The 18,571-nt window shown below is 53.3% G+C and overlaps 1 protein-coding gene across 4 annotated transcripts in view; it reads left to right on the forward strand.

Annotated features, from left to right (window-relative positions):
• Positions 1 to 18,571, forward strand: part of ZHX2 (zinc fingers and homeoboxes 2) — a 143,289-nt gene that overhangs the window by 111,065 nt on the left and 13,653 nt on the right. Inside the window, exons 1-2 of one of the 4 annotated variants that reach the window (XM_036263949.1) lie at positions 7,952 to 7,987; positions 8,116 to 8,258. The exons of the other annotated variants lie outside the window; for them this stretch is intronic. The gene's annotated coding sequence lies outside the window, so the exon portion shown is untranslated. Of the gene's footprint in view, positions 1 to 7,951; positions 7,988 to 8,115; positions 8,259 to 18,571 lie in introns of those variants that run through there. 4 annotated transcript variants of the gene reach the window in all.

Genomic DNA, 18,571 nt, shown 5'->3' on the forward strand with positions numbered 1-18,571 from the left:
CCCTCTCCACGTGGGTGAGTTGCAGAGGTAGTTGCAGCAGGTAACCAAGAGCCCCCGTCCTGCACGCGTGACTAAGTAACACCTGAATGCCCTGGACTCCTGCAGCTTCTCCTCCCCACAGCCCCCCCACCTGGTGTTTCACAACCCAAATGGACAGCCTGTCCTCTCCAGACTTGGAGATTTCCCCCAGTGCTCCTCCTAGATCGTTTGTGCAGAATAGAAAATCAATGGTAAGAAGTGTGTGAGAGGTCCTGTACTGGCCATTTGGGGAATTCACTTGGAAAATCGTCCACCTTCCTGCTTTTCATGTTCTTGGTTTTACATTTCCTCTCGCAGAGGTGAGCGAAACCTTTCTGCAAGGAAACCTTTCTTTTGCCAGATCTGAGTGATTCTTAGGATCCCGTCTGGGCCGTGGGTTCAAGCGGGTTGCAGAGCTTCTCAGGAGAACAAATAAAAGCAGAAAATGCTCCATTGGTGTCTCGTCCGAAGCAGACGCGTCCTTTACTCAGCCCTGGTGGCGTCTCATTTTGTGATGGCGATGGGAAATGATCTGTTGGGGGGCTACTTTTCTCCATCACACAGTGGCCAAAGACCAAACAAAGTGGTGAATGAATCCTGTGTCAGGCAAGGAAAGGGGGTGACGGATTTCTAACTCTCCAGCTCTCCTACTTGTGGGTTTCAGGCCGGGGGCTTCTTCGGAGATTCTCCTCCCTCTCCTTGTCCTCATGCAGCCCTGTGTGAGACTAGCAGACTCTGGTCCCGGGGGCCATCACTTGCCAGAGCTGGGCACTGGTAGGGAAGGGCAGGCAGGTCCCTTGCCTTGGTGGATTTCAAGCCTTGAAGTGCAAATGGCAGGTGTTGGCTCCTCTGTGCCTTTCAGAGCATCGCCTGGCTCTTTTATGAGATGACAGGCTCTTTCATCCGAGCTCTGGCCCCATTTTTCTCCTTCTCAGCAAGGTTCCAAAGACAGGCGACAAGGCAGGAACAAGGAGGGGAGGGCTCATTCCTGGCTGCATCCCTGCTGGGCAGGGCGACCTGGCCTGTGCATCTTCCAGCCACATCCCTTTGAGCCCTGGAGGCTGGGAAGGGAGCACAGAGGCCCAGGTTGGGAGGGGTCTTTACCCCCCGCCCCGCCCGCAGGCAGGTGCATTGCATCCTGGGAACCCTCTGATCATCCCTTGCTTTGTGTCTTCCGCCTCAATCCAGGGGCGAGGGGCTTCGGTGCCTTTCTTCTTCCTTTTCTTTTCTGTTAAACCTCGAGGTGCTTTTTTGAGGCCAGGGGCTGAGAGCATAACAACCTCTCACTCCTTTGCTTTGTGCACATATGTTCACGCACCCCCGTCACCTCGGCTGGATTTGCTCATGACCTGGCTTTTTGGGTGCGCTTTCCTTTAAACGACCACAAGGGCTTTCCTTCACATACTGCTCTCAGTGAAAAGAGGGGAGCCTGAGCCCCCTCCTAAATCCCGTCTGTCCTTCTGGCCATCCTGTCATGTCGCCATTTCTTGGGGAGTCCCCTGTGTGCGAGGTACCGACGGTGACAGAACAAAGCAGAGTCCTCGCTCCGAAGGGTCACGCCCCTCCTGACCTGCCTTCCCCACTCCCTGCCCCTTTCAGCTCCATCTCCCGCCTGCTCGTGCTTCTCCTCTGGTCCAGGATGGCCCCCCTTTTCCAGATCCTCAGCCAGTTTCCCCTGGCTCCCTGTGAAGCCTTCCAGCCCCCGGCCCCACACCAGCAGCTAACCCCCCATCTCTGCGCTTGGAGCCCTCTTCCCACATGGATCGCAGCTACGACCTGGGTTCCTCAGGCGCCCAGCCTGGGGCCCACCTTTGGGTCACTGTGCTTAGGGTTTTGTCCCCACCCACTGTGGTGGGGGCTCCAACCCCCTAACTAGTTCTGGGAGTCCTCAGGGAATGCTATGGGTGTTGTTCACCCTGAGGAGTCACCGGGAAGCCACCTGCCCCTACCAGAGCTGGATGTCCTGTCCTTGCCCCTCTGGGGCCACACGGCACCTACACCACGCTGGGCCAGAATGCCCAAGCCCCCACGTGCCCCCGCCACTGCCGTCCAGCCCACAGTGGATCTGCTGCACCGAGGAGACACACACGTGTCACATTCCGCCGTGGGCCCCAACACTGCTGCTTCGTGCAGTTTTGTGGAGACGACGGTCCGACGGTCCGACGGTCCGACGGTCCACTGTGACTGCCCCTCCTGTAGGCAGAGGTGATCTGACGAAAAGCAGGCCCCAGGCCGCCATCAACACCGCGTTGCCTTCTGATGACGAAGACGATGCTGTTCTTCCCTGGAGACACTGGACTTCCCAAACCACCCCCAGGCCGTAGAATGCAAACACTGATTGGCAAGCTGGTCCTGCCGGATTCCAGATGTGCCCTGACACGCCTGAGTCCAGAAACACGGCCTGGGCCTCGGAGGCGCACTCGCTTCAAGCCTGTCCTCGCCCAGAGCGGACAGCAGTAATCCATCACCGGGGTTTCCGCCCAGCCGGGCCCCCAGGGTTCCTCCAACACGTCCGTCATGAGGCACCACCGACCGGCCCCCTCGCCGGAAACGATCCCCCCTTTCTTTTACCTTTCAGAGCCCTCGGGATTTCGTTCCCCTTGTCTGGACTCATCCAGGTTGTAATGACAGTGCTAAGGGCTGACATCTGCTGAGCGCCTACCGTGACCCAGGCGCTGCCCCCGTGCCCCTTATTGAACACATAGGATCTCTACAACCATGTGGAGTAAGTCCCACTATCGCCCCCATTTTGCAGAGGAGGAGCCTGAGGCACAGGAATAACACAGCCCTGAGGACAGAGCCGAACTGAGCGCCGCTCCAGTGCAGCCTTAAGAATCGGTTCTCTTGAGCACAGGGTGCGTGCGGAGAGGAGGATGGGAGCTCAGTGCAGGAATGGGGCAGCTGAACTGGAGACTGGGGGCGTCAGCTCATTCACGGAGTCTAAAATGAATGGGAGAGGAAGCAAGGAAGCTGGAGTCTGACTAATGTTTTTCTTCCCTGACAACCTTCGCTGTTCACGCCTCCCTCTCTCACACCCCCAAGCTCAGCTGGTGGCATCAGAATTTGCAAAGGAGCCAAAGGCACCTGGGGTGGGGGTGGGTGGGTGCTGGGGGGAGGACCCACACATTCGCATCCCCCTTGGCCTCGGAGTGTCACAGAGGTGGCTCCCCCAGCCCTGAGCAGGCAACTGTAGGGTGCTCACTGCCAGTACAGTTCTGTGACTTTCCATGAACCCACACTGTTGAATACCTACTGCCAAAACCAACTTATAGAACAATCCTATCACCCAACACTGTCTCTTGTGCTCTGTAGTTAACCTCCCCCCAAAGCCCCTGGAAACCACTGAATTTTGTCTAGTTTTGCCTTTTCCAGACATCAGATAAATGTGTTATAACTTCTTTTTTTTTAAATATATTTTTATTGATTTTTTTTTAAGGAGAGCGAAACATCAATCAGCTGCCTCCTGCATGCCCCCTGCTGGGAATCAAGCCCACAACCCAGGAATGTGCCCTGACCGGCAATCAAACCGGTGACTTCTTGGTGCATGGGTCAGTGCTCAGTCCACTGAGCCACACCAGCCAGGTGGTAACTTCATTTTTTACTTGACATTCTATGTGGACGTGCCCGTGTCAAATATTCTCCCCAAGTACTGCTTTTAATGGCTGCCAGGCTGTCTCCATCCCATGTGCTCTCCCGTCCACTGCAGCGGCGGCCGCTTGGACAATAGAAACGAGAGGTGAAAGGTCACGTTGGAAAGAACAGGGCAGAGGGATGTGCTTAATGCTCGTCCCCCTTGATAGGAGGTGCTGGCTTCGCTGCCTTCGGGCCAGAGGGGCCGAGCGCCACGCAGGCACACCGGGCGTTGCCGAACCACAGTCCGTGACGCCAGCGTCTAGGTCCCGCTCTGCCTTTGGAGCTCTTGGTAGACGCAACACTCTGGAGCCTGGGGTTCAGATCCCGAGTCTCCTCGAGGAAACGGAGATGAGAATGCCCACCCAGGGCCATCCTGAGGAAGAAAGGAGATCGTGTGAGTGAAAATGGGGACCACAGGACCCAGCCTTTGGGCTGGTTTTCCCGCCCTCCCCCCACGAACCCCCCCAGAAGCCTGGATCCACCTTCCTTAAAGAGGAGAGATGAGTCCATGTTCAGGGAAAGTACTGAAGACAAATTGCCACCTACTTAAAGCTGCCTTTCTCCCGCCATCAGAAGGAGCAAAAGAGTCGAAGGAAGGGGGCACTCCGGAGAGGACAATTCAGCTGTCAGGACCATGGCCCACTGGGAGCAAATGCTAACCCCACCCCCACCCCCAGTGCAGAAGGCGCCCCGTGCAGGTGCTGGGGACACTTGTAACTCTCAGTACTGACCCGGCTCCGGGCCTTTCGGCCTTCACGTGGGCTGTGGCAGTTTCGGCATTTCTTCCCCACACCATCCTGCGTGTTTTCCCCTCCTCCCGGGTCCTGCTGAGACTTCTCCCAGCAACGCAGAGTCCGTATCCTAGTGCATTGCTAGGGAAAGAATGGCAACATCATTGGGAGTTCCTGAAAATAAATAGAGAGAGAGAGAGAAAAGAAAAGAAAAAAAGAGAAAAGAAAGGAAATGAAAAAAAATGGGACAAGCAGGACTTTTTTTTTAAGTGTTATGAAACCGGAAGAAAAAGTGTTCCACCACTAAATATATCCACTTCAAAATCAGCAGATGTTAGCGCTTACACCCGTCGGGGCTCAGGCCTCCAGAAGGCTGTTTGCAGAGCGTGTGCGTGGCCGCTGCTCCCGCAGGATTCTGAGGGCTGTGTGATGTTCCGGGTCCGTGTCGCGAACCCTCCACGCTGACCGAATGGATGACAGACAGGGCAACCGTTCGAGGGATACCTGGGATCACTGGACTACAGTTTATTTCTTCTAAAGGCCTTCTTCCTGTTTCCTCCCCGCCCCACTTCCTGTGTCATGTCACCCCAACTCTGAGTCCCCTGGGTTCCTTTGGAAGCCAAGTCTTGGAGCCCAGGTGTGCACCCCAGCTCCACCTCGGACTGGCTGTGGTCCTCAGCGTATTAGTCAACATCTCGGTGCAGTTTCTGTATTTGTAAAACGCCTACTTGCAAGGTTTAGTGAAGTTTGGCAGGGACGCGTGAGGCACCTGGCACAGCAGCCTGCCCAGAACCAGCAACAGCAGCGCTGTGAAACAGAAAGAGATTCTCTCGTCCTCTGGCCGCATTGTCCTCTCTGCTGCCGAGGGGGCAGTTCAGCTTGTGTCTGCCGTCCTGCCAACAGAACCAGCCAGGCGGCCCCTCCGGTGGGGACCCCACCTGGACCTCAGGCCTTCCTCAGCATGCCTCATTCATTCTCAAAATGACGTGTGGGTCTCGAAGTCCAGACGTAGAGCATCTTCTCACAGTCTTGGTTGACACCTTGGGTCTGCCTCTGTTCTGGTTAACGATTACTGCCTAAAAGTGACACCAGAACGTAGGCGTTGCAAACAAATCAATCATAACTCACAGTTCTGCAGTGAAAAGTTGAGACAGTGTCGCAGTGAGGGCTTGTCCCTGCGCCTGGTCTCTGGGGTCGGGGTGGTTTAAAACGCTGGGGCTGAGCGTCCTCTCCAGGTGGCTAGCTGGGGTTTCTTCACGCGGTAACAGCCCCAGGGTCGTCAGCCGTCTCCCGTGGTGGCCCAGAGCTCCAAGAAGAAAGTGGGACATGTGTGTCCTCTTAAAAGCCTTGGTGCAGAACTGTCGTAGCGTCGCTTCCACCACATTTTACTGATCGGCATCGTCACCAGGCAGCCTGGGTTGAAGGGGTAAGGATGTGGGCATGGGCCCCACCTCTCAGTGGGAGAAGTGTCAGGAATGTGTGGCTGTTGTAATCTGCCACACTGTCTGTCTACCATGACGTCACCACTACCTGCCCACTTGCCCTGGAAGGGAAGTCTGAGAGCTGATGGTGGGACCTGAGCGCAGAGCTGGAGGGCGGGACCAACATCACAGATCGCGGGTGGAGGTGGACATCAGAGAGCACGCAGGTCAGGGTAGCTGGTGGCTTGGAGTGGCCCCGAACTGTGCGCGCCCCGTGGCCATGTGCTCTGGCAGATGCCACGGCCACCCCGCGGCTTCTCTGGAGCGTAGATGCCGCGTGTTCACCCGTCAGGATTGCACTTCGTTCCAAGTCGCCGTGCTCTTTCCTGATGAGCGGCGAGGCCAGACTTCCCACGTTGGCAGAGTCAGCCAGGCCCGTCTTCGCCAGGCCGTGGTGGCCTGGAGAGAGAAGATGCCTGCGTTGGGTGGTGTATTCATTCCCCAGGCTGTCCTAACAAAGCACCACCTGGGTGGCGTAAAAGACAGAAATGTATTGTCTCTTCATTCTGGAGGCCAAACGTCTGACTCAGGACGTGGGCCGGGCCGTGCTCCTTCCGAGGGCCCTGTCCCAGACCATAGCAACGGGTAGCCTCGGGGTTGCCCTGGTTTCTATGCATGGCCGTCTTCCCCTGTGTCTCTTCACGCCATCTTCCCTCTGTGCACATCTGTCCGCGTCCAAATTTCCCCTTTTTATAAGGACATTAGTCATGTTGGATTAGAGCCCACCCTAATGACCTCATTTTAACTAATTACCACTATAAAAGTCCTATTTCCAAATACTCATATTCTGAGGTACTGAGGGTTAGGACTTCAAGATATCTCTTTTTGGGGGGGACACAATTCAACCCATAACAGGTGGTGAGCAGAGATGGACCTGGGCCAAAGCCTGACCTCATACCACTTCACATTCAGTCTCTTTCTCTCTGTCTCAAGGGGTCATAACCCAGGCCTCCAAAATGTAAGCTCCAGAGGACAATACTCCCAGTGCCCAAAACAATGCTGGCGTATACTAGGCCCTCAATGCATTTTTTTTTTTGGTTTTTTTTTTTTTTATCCTCATCCGAGGACATTTTTCCATTTTTTTGTGCAGACAGAGTGGGAGGGAGAGAGAGGAAGAGAGAGAGAGGGAAACATCGATGTGAAAGGGACACATCGAGTGGCTGCCACCCGCACGACCAACCAGGGCCGGGGACAAACTGCAACCGAGGTACATGCCCTTAGCGGGAACCGAACCCGGGTCTCTCTGGACCGCAGGCCGACGCTCTAACCGCTGAGCCAAACTGGCCAGGGCCTCAATGCATTTTTAATTGGATGGATGGACGGACGGATGGATGACAAGATTTGGGGAGCACTAGGGAGCCAGGGCAGGGTTTAGCCAGGAGTGGTGTGCCCTGATCTGTTTTGCAGACAGACCACAAGGCAGCTGTTTGGTCAACCAATCAATGAAGAGCCAGTGGCCCAGGCGGAGAGAGCAGAAGACCCAGGATGCCCCATGTCCTGTGGGTTGATCCTCGGCGGCTGGCAGCTGAGGGTCTCTGAGTTGTTCCTGCTGTGGCTACTTCTGCTGCTAACAATACAGGAGTATTAACAGACCTCTGGTCCTGCTTTGAACTTGAGTCAGAGATATCCTGCTATTAAGAAAAGCGCAGGGGAGACTACGTAACTGACTCTGCAGACCGGTAACTCCAGGAGAGCCCTGTGGAAAGTTCACATTGTGTTTTTTGAGAAGGGGGAGGGAGCAAACCATCTGGCAGAGGGAATCCGATTCTTACGAGAGAAGGGATTGGAGCTAGATTTGGAAGACCGACAGTTCGATAGGAAGATTTTGGAGAGGGCGCCGTTCCAGGCTGGAGGTGGGTGTGTGCAGGGCAGGTTCAGAAACAGCGAGTGCGCCTTCGGGGGCATCGGAAGCCCAGGCAGTATTGGCAGGGCTTTGAAGGTGCTGCTGAGGAATTTGGACACGATTTGGGGAGCACTGGGGAGCCAGGGCAGGGCTTGGCCAGGGAGTGGTGTGCCATGATCTGTTTTGCAGACAGACCACAAGGCAGTCGTTTGGACAATGCCCTGGAAAAGCCCGGTGGCCGCGTAGGGAAGGCAGACTGGGAGACCCTGGCGGCAGTACAGGTGACACAGGAGGAAGGCCTGACCTGGGACCAGGGATGTGGGACGGAGCAGAGAACACAAATACAATGACCAGTTCTTTCTGAAACTGCTCAAGTGGGATGGCAGCCCATATTTAATACCCGACCTAGCAGGGGAACAGTGAGGACAACCGCCGACTTCGAGTTTCCTCCACGGAGTCCCAGCCCTGCTCCAGTGTCCTGGGAAGTGGCTGGCCTGAGACCGGCGCCTCTCAAACTGGACTGCACATTGGAATGAGCTTTAAAACCTCAAGGTGCTTGGACCCTACCCCCAGGGAGTCTGGTTTAATGGGTATGGGGTGCAGCGTGGACACTGGGGTATTTGAGAGCTCCCCAGCTGATGCCAGGTAGAGCCAAGGGTGACAGTCCCTGCGCCACCCTGGAGAAATGCCTTCCCTTGCAAAGTCAGGCTGTCCAGTGTCATCAGCTAATAGTTTGTGTGATTTCTTAACTAAAGGCTATGTCCGGCCCTAGATAGTAAGCTCCATGCAAATGAGAATTGTATCTGTTTCCTGTGGCCACTGAAACAGAGCCTCCCAGAGGTCACTCCACCGTTCTGTCAAGCCAGCTGCTTCAAGGTCGCAGGGAACATGGGAGACCGCAGAAGTCTGTGGCCCGTGGCCACACTCTGCCGTAGTTGTGCACTCCCTGGTGGCATGTGTGGGTGCAGGTCTGTCTGCGAGGCATTCAGCTGGTCACGGGGAGCTCCCATGAAGCCTGGGTGTCGGCGGCCACTCTCCCTGTCCGGTTCCCTGACTTCAGCTTCCAGCGGCTGCCCTGGGTTGTGGCGCCTCCTTCCATCTGCAAAGCGCATCTGCTTCCGTCATCATGTCGCCTCTTTATCTGTGACCAGCTCTCCCTCTGCCTGCCTCTTTAAAAAAAAATAAACAACTTTACGTTTCATTTTTCAGTTCCAGTTTACAGCCAGTATCATTTTGGATTAGTTTCGCGTGTACAGCATAGTGTTAGGCAATCATATACTTTATAAAGTGTTCCTCCTGCCCCTGAGATATTTTCAGTACCTGCCTGGCACCATGTGATTTCACGTATATGTGGAATAATAAATGAACAAACAATATGGAAATGGAGGCACAACACAGAGAGCGACCATGGTTGCCACGGGGCGGGCTGGGGGCTGGGGGCTGGTGAGAGGGGGGGAGGGATTAAGAGGTACACATATCGGTCGCTGCAAAGCAGTCCCGGGGTGTAAAGGACAGCGTGGGGGATATAGTCGGTAATCTGCCTGCCTCTTTTAAGGCTCCTGTGATCTATGAAGGCGCACCTGGATAATCCAGGACAGTCTTTCCATCTCAGGATCCTTCCTCACATCATCAAAGTCCCTTTTGCCACACAGGTCACATTCACAGGTGCCAGAGCTTCGGACCTGGGATCTTAGGGGCTCGTTATTCAGCCCGCTACCCCCCGTGTTCCGAGCGAGAGATGAGAAGCACGGCCCCTGGGTGCGGTTTGAATCTGCGTGGTTCTGTCTGGGATTGAACGGGCTTAGATGAATGGCTCCGTGGAGGACATTGTGCCAGAGTACAAGTACACCTCCAGCCTTTGTCCCGGGCTTTGAGGCGAAGGGAGTCTCTTCGAGGTAGAGATGAAAAGGGTTCGAGAGACGGCTGTGGGTTTGGGGATGCAAAGGGTGGGCTAGGGGGCTGGGGGGAGGGCTAGGGGACTGAGCAGGATCTGACACAGGGGAGCAGCCTGCCGAGAGCCCCGTCTCGCCCGGCTCTGCGCCTGGGGAACAGAGCAACCATGCTCCTCTCTGGGCTCCGGGAAGATGGCATGCCCACACGTCACCCGAGGAAGGAATTGGAAAGGTTACGTGGGGAATTGCCGTCGGGATAACTCCCTCCAGACTCCGAGCCCCTCTCAATGTTTTGATAGCAGAGTTTGATGGCTTGTAGATCAGAGCAGGCCCATCTTAAACGTGTGGAAGTGCCTTATTTATTTCCGTGTGCGACACAGAAAACCAGAATTCCTTCCTTTTTCTTCCTGTCTCAGCAAGACCCCCCCCTTTCAGAAACACATCCCTCATCCCCCAGCCCTGGTTTTCCGTGTCTGTGGGTATGGAGGGCTGTGCCAGTGTGTGGTGGCGGCTGCTAGGATTCTTCCTACCCAGAAAAAAAGGATGCTTTGCCTTGGAGAAGATGATCGTTAACTGCAAAGTATTAACTGCAAAAATAATGAAACCACTTTGCTCCAAAATATGTCTTAATCTTATTGCCTTTTTTTTTTTTAGATTATTGCTCAGAGAGAGAACAGTGGTAAAGATGTTAGTTACATCCTAGCTGGTTTTGCTCAGTGGTTAGAGCATCAGTCCGTGGACTAAAGGGTCATGGGTTCAATTCCTGGTCAAGGGCATGTACCTGGGTTGCAGGTTCAATCCCCTTCCCTGGTCAGGGTCATGTGGGAGGCAACCAATCGATGTGTCTCCCTTACATGGATGTTTCTCTCTCTTTCTCTCTCCCTTCATCCTTCCCTCCCTCCCTTCCACTCTACCTAAAAATCAGTGGGAAAATATCCTCAGGTGAGGATTAACAAAAAGAAGAAGTTAGTTACAATGTGATAGGGTTGTGATTTGGAACCCAGGCAGGCACATCCTGATGTCCTGGCTAGTATCCAGAGTCATGCGCTACCTCAAGCCCCTCAAGGGGACCAGTTTAACCTTGGCTTTGTCATACTCTGTCTGCAATACTAATTTCTGCTTTAGAGCACATCATCATGGAGCTGCTCTTGCGTCATCATCAACATGCCACCATTTGCTGAGCATTTGCAGGTACCTTGTGTTTTGATGGGGTCTTTGTAAGCATCATGCCATCTGTGGCATGCTAACAACCAAAGAGGTAGGCATTCTTTCTGGGTTTGTAGGTAAAGAAAGCACATCCAGGAGAGCTGAAGTATCTTGCCAACATCATACAACCCGTACATGTTGGATGGAGCCTCAATTCGAACCCCAGGTCTGTTCTACTTCCAAAGCGAGTGGACTTACTATTCTCCTTAACTGGCTTCTCAAGGACCAGTTCAGTTCAGAACACCTTGATCTTACTGTGATGTTGGGGACAGACAACCACCGAGCAGAACCCATCACCACAACACGCCCACCTCTAGAAGGGACTTTAGAGTCCCAGGCAAATAGGCTACTGAAGTCCTGTAATTGATGGTGAAGGACGAGATCCTGGGTCCTCCCACCACACTTGCCCTCCGTCCCTTCCCAGATCTCATGGTTGGCCCTACCGGATGGACAGGCTCAAGTCACCTCTCAGAGCCTTCCAGCTCCGGCAGCCCGCGGACCTCCTTGATTCTGGTTTTTCTCCTTCAGCTTCTCTCTTAAAGGCAGACTGTGGTGTTTGGGTGCAAGGTCTCTTTTATAAGCTATCAAGACAGCGCTTTATTTTGACTACTTCAAAAACTGTATGCGCTAGTTTTGTTTTTTATCCACTTTGTAAAAACCATTCCTTGAGATTACAATTTCTTCTAACATTTGACCTAGATGCAGAGATGACTTCTCCATGTTCCTCTTTTTTGGAGCTATTTGGAGCTCTGACTATACATCACATTTATCTATTCTTGAATTGTCCTGAGTAGGAAAAAGAAGAGTTTTTTCCCACCGTAGAACCATGGAAGAGTTTTGTTTCCATGTTGACGAGTGAAAAGTTGGACTTTTCAATGAAGCTTTTTAAGACTTTTCCAAAAAAAAAGTGTCTTTGGAGAGAACAGAATTTAAAATGATAAGTGAATAATTTGGAAATTACTTTGCAGTAAACAGAATGTCAGCAGTAGCCAGTGTGTCTCCTCTGTTCTCTCTGGTACCCATGATGATGTCAAGGCTGCCCTTTCTTGATTGGTAGATGCCCTCCTCGGAGGCTTCCCCTGAGTATCTCGTAGACAGGAGCTCTTCCCATCCCATTCAGGCACCATCCCATTTTTTAAAAACTCTCTGCAGAGCACTTACCACACTCTCCATAAGTTCTTTGTTTTCTGTTGATTTTCTGTCTTCTACTCCTAGATAGTAGGCACTGTGAGAGCAGGAATGTTATGTCCTATTTCCTGATTAGCTACAGGTGTCTGGCATAGAGCAGGCACTCACCAAGGAATGAATGAATGAATGAATGAACGAACAAACGAACATCTGAGCTATGTTGTCTTTTCTAAGGTCCATGTTTCTGTTCCTAAAAGGAGGTCTTCTGCTGTATGTCCCTTTTTATTTTATTTTTTATATGTTTTTATTGATTTTTTTAGAGAGAGAAGGGAGAGGGAGATAGAAACATCCACGTGAGAGAGAAAGAGCGATTGGCTGCCTCCTGCATGCCCCCTACTGGGGATCGAGCCCACAACCCAGGCTCGTACCCTGACCAGGAATCAAAGTGGGACCTCTCGGTCCATGGGACGACGCTCAGTCCACTGAGCCACACCGGCCAGGCCGTATGCCGCTTTTTAAACACCGGAATGTCTGAGGATGAGCGTGGGTGGCAAGGAACACCCGTCACAGCCAGCCCCCAGTCCTCCTAGGGAGGTTTGGAAGACGAGGATGATGTGGTCAGATTTGTGTTTAGAAATCGTGATGGGGCTGGAAAGGCTGGTCTGGTCGACATCTTTCTGCAAGGATGAGTTTAGAGCTTTGGGCTGGATGAGCTCAGCAAGGAGGAGGGGGAGGAGAGGAATGAGGAAGGGCCGGCATGGAGATCACCTGTGCGAGAGAGAAACCGGGAGAAGCAGCAGAGGAGGGGCTGCCAGGAGAGGGACCAGGAGCGCAGTCCAGGGAAGCTGGGGAGGGGGGGGGGGACACTTCAGGAAGGCTGTTTGCCACCCAGGGCCAGTGATGTGGGATCAGTTCAGCAGTTTCTAAAAAGGCATCAACAAAGCAGGGGAACAGAATGACAGAGGCAGGGGTAAACCGTGCAGTGACAGAGGTGAGCAGCAGGACTCTCCGGCTTCCTTTGAGGCGTTTGATGGTTACATCATTTTAACAGCAGGTGCCCTGTGTCGTGAGTTCAGAGCTCATTGTGAGCGGGGCCCAGAGCCAAACATTGTATTCAGATAGCACCCTGGATGCTCTCGGCAACCCTTTGATGGTACCATTTCCCTTCCATGGCAGTGGAGAAGCTGAGGCTCCCGAAGACTGATGGACCTTGTCCAGGCTCACACCCTGAGGGGGTGGGACCGACCAGAAGGCGGGGCTCTTTCACCCGGGAGCCTGACTTCCTCATCACGGCCACGGGATGCAAGAGTTGGTATAATAATGTGCAGACGGTGCTGGAATTGAGCAGCTTTGGAAAACTCAGTGTTGCTTTTCACGTTTGTTTTGCTTTGCTTTCTTTTTTAGGCAGCCTGGAGTGTTTGTAACTCAAAGCACAAGGGATGGGGTGAAAAGAGATAAGAGTTGATGAGTGCTGGGCTGGAAGCCAGGTAGTGGGATTATTCGCCTTATGATGGGGAGTCCGGCTACCCCCACTGAGGTGGGGAGAAAAGACATGAGTATGGGGATGGGCAAGAAGGTGAGGTGTTGTGAGCTTGATCAGGTGGCTGATCTCCTCAGCAAGCTAGGAGGCAGAATCTCTTACTAAAACAGAGCAGCAAAGTTGGGAGAATGGAAACTATTGGCACAGTTGCCATAGAAATGGATGCAGGCTTGTGCAGCAGGTGATACAGCTCTCGGAGCAGCATGACTCAGGTGAGACGAGCTGGGTCGATGGCAGCAGCTTATCCAGGGCCACTGAGGGGGAAGGTGGGGATGATCGGAGGGTACACCGAGGAGGAGGACAGTGCAGGATGGTCCATCTGAACTTCACGTTGCCAAGTCCGTCATCACTAATACTCGCTCGCTAATGAAGGTCACCCTTCAGGGACCCAGAAGGTGCCAGCGTTAAAGGTGTTCCCAGAGCCCAGTCCTGCAGGAGAGGATTCACCCGTCCCCCGGCTGCAGGAGCGGAGTCTGGCCACGGGGATGGGAGTGGGCGCCTGGTGTCCTCCAGGCTGTGTATGGGTTGGGGGCCTGGGAGGCAGGCATCCTGGTCGTGGCCAGAGAAGGATGAACGCCCCTGTTAGTAAGTGGCAGAGCCAGGATTCAAAGCAGGGGGCCTGGCTCAGCCTGCGCCCCTTCCTCCGAGCAGGGGGCACTGCTGGCGAGTGCTGAGGGGTAGCAAGGTGGCCAGGGGCCACGTCCTCTCCTGCTGCAGGGCTGGAAGAGTCTGAGCTTGGGACTTCATTGTGTCTGAGTGAACAAGGAAATTCTGGGCTCCAGCTTCCCTGGGCCCAGCTGGCTTTCTCTGCCCCTGAGTACTAACCGAGTGGGGTCGTGGGTTACCACTCCTAGGACACCAGCCTCCTCTCAGTCCTGTGTCACCAAATGCACATGACACTAACGTAGTGGGCTGCGTGGAACAGCCACAACATCATTTCAGCCACTGAGGTGTCTGTTTCCGGCTGGAGGAGACCAGGCACGCGGTCTTCCACCTAGTAACAGCGTCTCAGGAGCAGCAACTTGAAAAGGACAGTATAATCCAATTAAGGCTGAGTCTTCTGAACGCTCCCAGAGGGGGAAAGCCACTCGGAATTTGTGAAAAATCTAATTTATAGACTCAGTGTCAGGAAATGGAATTGTTAACAATTAACTGTATGTTACAGGGACGGAGCAGTGGGTGCGGAGGCAGGAGTCTCTGGGCTCTGTCCTCCTCAGCAGCCCATTTGATCTCTCTGAGCCTCAGTTTCCTTACCTGTGAAATGGAGCTTGTAGCCATCTGTTGGTCTCATGGGATAAGAAGCACGGTGCCTGTAAACGGCATGTAGGAGCTGCCTTTACTGTGTACAGTCAGCCCCTACTTTTAAAAAACTTGTCTGTCTGAGCATCTGAGCAATAAAAGCTAAGCACAGACGCGGGAAACAGGAAATAGCTTCTTAAAGCGCACCGCCCCCAACCAACTCCCCTGCCGTGGTCCCTGTCGTTTCTGAAGGGGTCTGTTCCTGGGCACCCAGCGTTCTCTGCTCTGTTCTCTCTGCATCAACTTTTCGCACAGTTCTCCCCCTTTCTGCACCGTCCTCCGACTGTCATGACCACTGAGACTCCAGGGAGCTTGAGCTCACGTCTAGTTCCACATTCAGTGCAGCTGGGACCACCGTCCATCCTCGGGGCAGAGTGGACCTGGGCCCCCACTTCTGAATCAGGAGAAGCCAAGCGATGTCCTCTGGCCGAGGACACCAGACCTGGGTGCACGGTAGCCATGGGGCTACCGTGAGCAATCCGACCCCTGGGCCTGCTCCTGGCGCCTGGGTTCTGGAGTCTGGACTGGGGCTCAGGAAGGGGTGTTTTGACTAAGCACCCCAGGTGCTGTCTGATGGTTTGGGAGCCAAACTATAGGCCTGCCCCCAAATTCTAGTTTAGATTTCAAGTAGGTGGGGGACAAATCAGTAAAACTCGGAACTGAGTCAGGTCACCAGTGACCTTTCAGCAGAAATTCCCATTGAACAGATGAGAAAATCAGAGGCAAGGACAGAGAACCCCAGGACCCAGCATCTAATCCTTTCTCCACCCCACCCCCACTGCCACCACCACCACATACGCACCCCTCAGAATGCCTTCTGGGGTGGGGGAGGGGGTGTGAAATGTTGTGACTTTAAAACATAAAGGAGCAATCACACACACACAATCTACCCTTGAACGGAGGCTGAATCTGTTAACAGCTCTGTCAGAAGACCACAGTGAAGCTAAAAGCATCCTTTTGGGCTTTGATGTCTTGACAAGATGCTTCCTTCAAAAGCTCCAGGACAGCCCTGTCATTCCCTCTGACAGCCCCGGGAAAGGCCCTGAAATAAGAAGTGATGCCCCTCCCCCACCCAAGCCCACAGTAAGGCTTCTCGAGAGCCCCACAGGTGCGCTCCTGGGTGGTAGGCACACGGCTTGCCCGGGAGGCCCAGCCAGGGCCCAAGCTCCCCCACTTGCTCTGACCTCTGAGCCCCCTGGGGCTCAAGACCCCCAGCCTTGGGGAACCAATGAAGTCTGACTCTTCACCTCCCCAGGTATCTCCCTATGGAGGTCAAGAGCCAAGACATTTTTCTCATCTGCCGCCAGGTGCGTGTCAGCCCCCTGGAGGAGAACGTCCAGGGGCTCAGCCCCTTGTAGGGAACGGTCAGGAAATGCCACCACACCACCTCGGGAAATGTGTGGGGATGGGGAAGACCCAGGGCATAACAGTGGGAAGGGCTTCCGTGGGAAGGTCTATTGAGCCTTGCTGCCCCCGATGTGACTCACCTTTGCAGGTCATCCTCACCTGGGAGCTCCTTAGACATGCAGACGGAATGAGAAATTGTTTCAACAAGATCCCCAGGCAATTTGCACCTGAAGCCTGCATCCCGGCTGTATGGCTCCAGGCTGTGCAACCTTGGCCAAGCTCCTTAACCTCTCTGAGCCTCAGTATCTCTACATAAGGTTTTGAGAAGGGAAACACTTAGCACTCGGTATCTACTAAGCCTTCACTGAATGTTAGCTGTCATTGTTATCAGGAAATGTCTAGACAGTTTTGCCACATTTAAACCCGAAGCATCCGGCCATTTTTGATGGGGAAGGAAGTCCAAACTGAATTCAAGAAAGTTCCAGGTAAAAAAAAACCCTCTCAATAGCTACTTAAAGGACAAATTTGGAGGCTGGAGAGAAGACCGTTTCTTAGCAGCCTGGGTCCTGACTGTTTAACTTGGGATTCGTTAAGATGACGATTCATCTGCTCGGTTTGGGGATTCTTACCTTCACTGATGTGCCTTCTCACCCCGCAATTTATCTTTGAGACCCTGCTGCTTCCATGACCCTGCCTGAAAGGCGTCTGTTGCCAGCAGAATGAAATCCCAGCTCCTCTGCGTGGCATTCAAGGCCTGTCGCAGTCTAGCCCAGCCTGATTGGCAGCCCCTCCCCGCTCCGCCCTCACATCCTGCCCTTGAACCCAGTCCCCGCAATTCCTCAGCCGGCTCCTTGCTCTTGCTGTCTCCACTCCTGGGGGCACTCTGGTCCTCTGATTGGCGTCTCTCTACCTGGCAGGATCCTACCCCATCTTTGGAGACCAGATTAACCAACCAAGACCGTGCAGTATACCAAGAGCTTGGACGGACTTTGTTCCAGTACCAGCTCTATCACAGACTGGCCGCGTGACCTTGGATGAGACACTTCCCCTCCCTGGCCTGGGTTCTTTCTTCCATAAATTGAAGATAATGGCAGCTGCTCTGCAGGGTTGTTACAAGGATTCATCCACAAAGTATGGAGAATTTCCGTTCACCCCAGTTGTGGCCATTTGATTGCTAAGGAGGATGCTGCCTTCCCAGTCCAGCGGTTGGCCGCCCTGTCCTACGAAATCAAAGGCAGCCCCCTCTGTTTCATAAACTCTTTCTCCTCCTTGTCTATGCAATATCCAGATGCTCGCTAACACCTCGTGGGGAGAGTCCCCGATGTCCCTGCTTAAGCTCACAGGTGCCCCCACTGCCCCGCACACCCCATGCTGTTCTCTGCTTGGCTTTCCCGTGTGTCTACAAGCCACTGAGCTTCTGCCTGTCCTTCTCGCGAATGTGAGCTCAGCCAGAGCAGCTTCCGTCTGCCCCTCCTTATCCCCAGCACTAGAATCAGGTCTGCCATTCACGGGGGCTGGTCAGTATTTGTTGACCACATGAATCAATCATTGTTGTGCCATTGAGGGGTATTTAGATGGTACTACACTGCCTGGCTGTGCAAATCGGTGCAAAAATGTGGCCATATGCTCTGGCTAGTGTTGCTCAGCGGTTAGAGCGTCGGCCTGTGGTCCAGAGAGACCCGGGTTCGGTTCCCGCTAAGGGCACGTACCTCGGTTGCAGTTTGTCCCTGGCCCCAGTTGGGTTGTGCGGGGGGCAACCACTCGATGTGTCCCTTTGACGTCGATGTTTCTCTCCCTCTCTCTCTCTCTCTCCCTCTCTCTCCCTCACACTCTATCTGAACAACAACAACAACAAAAAACGAAAAAAAATGCGGCCATCTGAGTCAAGAGAACTTAAAATGTTGCTCCTCTTTAACCCAGTGCTTCTGTTTCTAAGCATTCATCCAAAAATAGTTATCAGAAGTAAGGACTCAGGGTGTCGACTGCAGTTTCGTTAAGAAGAGCCAAAAATGGGAAATGAATGTCCAGCGAAAGTTGAATGGCTGAATATGTTCTAGAGGGTGTCTCTCTACCATGTAGTATCATGCAGCCATTTTTAAGTCATTTTTCACTCCATGTTTTTTTATAGAAATAGGGACCCTTTCAAGTGAAATGAAGGAACTGTAATATTGGAGTGATTTTTTTTCTCCTGTATATTCCAGCGCATCTTCTGGATTATCTATAGTGACTTTACTTTTACAAGAAGAAACAAAAGTTCGTATCTGTTTTCCAATGCCCACATAAATGCCCCTTGCCAGCCCCAGGAAAGCGTGTTGCTTATAACGTACCAACAATTAAAGCAGCTTGAGAGCCCAGCCACATGCCACCAGCAACGTTCCTTCCACCACCCCACCCGCCACTTCGGATCTCAGTATGTTTGTTGCTCTTCTGTATCCATTTGTGTCTAAACATGA

Source organism: Molossus molossus, unplaced genomic scaffold (assembly GCF_014108415.1).
Source record: "Molossus molossus isolate mMolMol1 unplaced genomic scaffold, mMolMol1.p scaffold_m16_p_16, whole genome shotgun sequence".
Classification (NCBI taxonomy): Eukaryota; Metazoa; Chordata; class Mammalia; order Chiroptera; family Molossidae; genus Molossus; species Molossus molossus.